This window comes from Notolepis coatsorum (genome assembly GCF_963971535.1).
Source record: "Notolepis coatsorum genome assembly, chromosome: 11".
Lineage (NCBI taxonomy): Eukaryota > Metazoa > Chordata > Actinopteri > Aulopiformes > Paralepididae > Notolepis > Notolepis coatsorum.
The window spans coordinates 1,133,469-1,138,468 of record NC_140175.1 but is presented as its reverse complement, the minus strand read 5'-3'; the positions used below and the strand labels follow the sequence as shown (position 1 = coordinate 1,138,468).

Below are 5,000 nucleotides of genomic sequence, written 5' to 3'. Positions count from 1 at the left end.
GCAAAGTGTAGAGTTAAATGGGTTTATATGCAGGTGTATAAATAAATAGGTATATAGAAGGACTATATGCTGGTATATTCAGACAGATATGGATATATAAATATGATAGCATGTAAGGCAAGCGATACCGGAGTCTCATGGCAAGCACAGAGAGACTCAGAAGGAGCTTCTATCCCCAGGCCATCAGGATGCTCAATGAACAATGAACACTATGTAACAAACCATCAAATACACTCACAGCACACACATCCACACACACACACACTCACTTTAAACATACAACTCACTGCAGCACCCACTTTACTCACCTTAGACACTTTAACACACCTTATGTTATTGGTGGGAGATTTGAACGTCACCTCATACCTCATTACACCTCACCACCACAAGGTGGCACCACAAGCTAAGCTATTGTAGATCTCATTTATATTGTATATTGTTGTAACTCAGTTTACCTTCTGATTCAGATTCAGATTTATTTATTCACCATATTGTACAGGTACAAATGGAACGTGATTTGACGTTTCAGTGCAGTTCAGATTGATTTTTTCACAAATAGGAACAACATAATAATAATAATGATAAATAAATAAGTGCAAAACAGGACAGCACAGTGAGACAACAATAGACAGTAAAGTAAAATGCAGTGGTAGGGGACATGGATACAGTGCAGCACAGTTCAAGTCCAGAGGTCCAGCCCTAGCAGAGGGGGGGGGGGGGCGGGCAGGGGGACACCTGACTCGTTTACCAGGCGAGCTGCTGAGGGGGAAGAAGCTGAGTCTGTGGCGGGACTTTAGTGTCTTGGGCAGCCGTAGCCGCCTGCCGTGGGGGAGCATGGTGAAGAGGTCGTGACCCGGGTGGGCGGGGTCTGCCATGATCTTCCTCGCCCTCCTCAAGGCCCTGGAGGAGCGTAGGGACTCGAGGGAGGGCAGGGGGCAGCCGATCACCCTCTCTCCGCCGAGCGTACCACCCGCTGCAGCTTGGCCTTGTCCCTGACCGTGGCTGCAGGGAACCAGGGAACCTTCTCTACTGCATTGTATATATATATATATACTGTATATATGTATATTGAACACTTTTGTTTTGTTTACACTTGTTTACGTGCTTGACTTTCTATTTTATACTTATATTATACTTATTTTATACTATCTTTTTATTTTATCTAGCACAGCACACTCTCAGGAGCCAAACAGAAAGAAGCATTTCATATAAAGTATTCTGTATTTCTGTTATGACGACTAAATAAAGAAACTTGAAGCTTGAAGTACAATAGTGCTGTATATATATACCGTATGTACATGCTATCATACAGAGTTATATGGGTAGACTATAGTATAAGGTAGGTAGTTATATAGACTATAGTATAAGGTAGGTAGTTATATAGACTATAGTATAAGGTAGGTAGTTATATAGACTATAGTATAAGGTAGGTAGTTATATAGACTATAGTATGAGGTAGGTAGTTATATAGACTATAGTATGAGGTAGGTAGTTATATAGACTATATACATATATATATATATATATTAGTGCTGTCAGGCGATTAAAAAAATTAATCTAATTAATTACAGGATTTGTAATTAATTAATCTAATTAATCGCATTTTAATCGCATAACCATTTTATGCCTGATATTCTATATTCTATAATCATATTTCAAATTGCATGTGTCCGGATGGCAGAATTCAGTACTGTATCTACAAAACCTTCTGTTTGATCATCTTCCATCTATTAATTTGCTTAGATTTTTCAGGTCTGGTCAATTTGAGCATGGTGTTATTCACAGTCAAAGATAACAAAAAAATATTGATATTCTCATTTGGTTCATTACAATTTACTCAAAATAAAATTTTCATTCAATCAATCACAGCGCAGATTGAGTGATTGAATGAAAATGTTATTAACAGATTGCAGAATGGGTACAATACAGTACGGCTCAATACACACAATTGTTAAGGGGATGCAGATCAGAGAAAGACTTTCGTCTTGTTTACATCAGGGTCCCCCATTTTCAATTCATAATGAATTGTAAGTAAGGGTGCAACTTGCACTGTGCAATTCATTCTTTGTGGATCTAGCCCACAGTATTTCTGACACTGGGAATACATTCCCTGAGATTCATAGATGTCCCTAGAATCAGATACCAAGAACATGCAAATGGACCATATTAAAAAACATCTGTAAATGTGTATTCTACATTCTTATGGAATGAATGAGATACAAAAAAAAAATTATATAAAAAAAAAAAAAAAAAAAAAATTGTAATTAATTTTGAGTTAATTTTCATAACGCGATAATTTGCTGTGTAATTAATTAATCTAATTAACGCGATAAACTGACAGCCCTAATATATATATATTAGAGCTGGGCCGTTAACGTGCTGCGTTAACGCTATACTAGTATCGTGCGATAATATAATTAACGCATTAATCTTTTTTTTTACCTTTATTTACCCAGGGTAGGTTCGCTGAGCACAGATGCTCTTTTTCAGGAACGCCCTGCTTCACATTCACACAGTTCCATTCACACTTGTGAGCTGCCCAGTACAACCACAGTTGACACCATTGGCCACTGAGCAACTCCACTGGAGCAGTTGATTCAAGCCATGTCACATAGTTCAAGTTTGAAATGATTCTTTCTGTTTTGCTCTTGAGAGTGTGCTAGATACTGTACTGTACTGGTAATATTATTTATTTGTTAACTTCTGAATAAAACAACTTATTAAACACAAGTACATCTTATTGAACATTATTTTGATATTTCATTACCAATTATCATAGCAAAACAGCTTTTTCAAACAGTCTGTAATGCATTTTGGAAACGGGAGATGGGCTCATGGTGTAATGGGCCACCTGGCCTGAGAAACATAAGGAGGAAAGAAAAAGTAAGGACTTACTTCTGGTCATTATTTGGGTAGAACACACATATTTTGAATGCCTTCGGCAGGTTTTTTTTTTTTTTTGAGCCATTTTAATCTAGATTAATCTAGATTAAATCCAGGATTGCAGATAGATTAATCTAGATTAAAAAAAATTATCTATGCCCACCTCTAATATATATATATATATATATATATATATATATATATATATATATATATATATATATATATATATATATATATATATATATATATATATATATATATATATATATATATATGCATGCTGCCTCTTCACTGCTAAAAAAGCTAGACAGTGTGTACCATGCTTCTCTCTCTTCATCACTAGTGTGTACCATGCTTCTCTCTCTTCATCACTAGTGCCGAAGGGCTTACTCACCACTGTGTGCTTTATCAAACGGTAGGATGGACCTCTCTGTACGTACGGAGGAAATCCCACATGTATGTTTTATATATAAGGCCGTCCTAGGGAAGCTTCCCCGTTATCTTTCTAGTCTCATTAGCGTTGCCTCTAGCAGCTACCATACCAGGTCCACAAGATGGCTACTTTTAAAAACTCCCAGAATACACACTGAACTAGGAAGGACATCTTGTTCTCGCTTCGCACCTTGGGCATGGAATGGGCTACAGGACCGTATCCACCCGGTCTCGCTCGGCGAATTTAAATCTCTGTTACATAACTTCTTACGAGGAGAATGTCGCTGCTTTCTGTAGTCGGGTCCCCACTGCAAAGTGACTGTATTACCCTGTGTTTTACTGTCATCATACACCTTTACTATCATGTAGAGCAGCGGTTCCCAAACTGTTTTGGCCGTGCACCCCCTGTCACCTCCCGACCTAGCTGACGCACCCCCCCCCCAATGGGTTTCTGTTAGAAAAAATGGTTGCTGGTCTCCGTGCACAGATGAAGCACACCTGTGTCAGACACGCCCGAGACATTATTGTTTATTATTATTATTATTAAAACGTATGTTTTTTATTAAAACGTTTCTTGAATTTCACGATTTACACAGTGAAAATCCCCATTTGAAATAATGTATATTAGTTATATTTATTAGGCATAAAAAAAAATATTGTTTGGTTCCTGTTGGTTGTCAGTTAAGGCCATGGGTAGGTAGGGAATTTATTTTATTTAATGTTTTATTTGATCTCTTCCCACGGCAACTATGGATAGGGAATTTCTTTATTTAATTAAAATGTTCACGACAACATGGATGCATGTACTCTGCCAGCATGTTTAATATCCATAATACTAAAGGTTTGACTAAGATTTTTATGAAATTTTATTGTAAAAAAAAAAGAAAATGTATTTACCACCATTAGCCTGTTCATGTCACGCACCACCTAGAGGGCGCTGGCGCACCACAGTTTGGGAACCACTGATGTAGACTATTCTGCTTTGTGTTTTCTGTTTTCATGTGATGTATTGTATATTGCATACATGCACTTTTATTATGTTCTTGTGTGATGTATCGCACATGTTATTGCTGTTATCTTGGCCAGGTCTCCCTTGCTAAAGAGATCTTGTATCTCAATGGGACTTCCTGGTTAAATAAAGATAAAAAAAAAGAGAATAGACTATAGTACAAGGTAGGTAGTTATATAGACTATAGAATAAGGTAGGTAGTATTTCACTCTTTATGTCAATTCATTTGATTTTGTTTTATCCCTCCACCTTTCATAGTCTCTGAATGCGATGACCTCTCTCCTCACCTCACCTCTCTCCTCTCTTCTCTTCTCTTCTCTTCTCTTCTCCTCTCCTCACCTCTCTCCTCTCCTCCCCTCTCCTCCCCTCTCCTCTTCTCCTCTCCTCTCCTCTCCTCTCCTCTCCTCTCCTCTCCTCTCCTCTCCTCTCCTCTCCTCTCCTCTCCTCTCCTCTCCTCTCCTCTCCCCTCCCCTCCCCTCCCCCCCTCCCCTCCCCTCTCCTCTCCTCTCCTCTCCTCTCCTCTCCTCCCCTGCCCCCTCCTCTCCTCTCCTCTCCTCTCCTCCCCTGCCCCCTCCTCTCCTCTCCTCTCTTCTCCCCTGCCCCCTCCTCTCCTCTCCTGTCCTCTCCTCTCCTCTCCCCTCCCCTCTCCTCTCCTCTCCTCTCCTCTCCTCTC

At 39.2% G+C, this 5,000-nt stretch overlaps 1 protein-coding gene across 1 annotated transcript in view; it reads left to right on the top strand.

Moving 5' to 3' along the window:
• Positions 1 to 5,000, top strand: part of LOC311236459 (arylsulfatase B-like) — a gene marked incomplete at its 3' end in the record, with an annotated part of 19,979 nt that overhangs the window by 6,076 nt on the left and 8,903 nt on the right.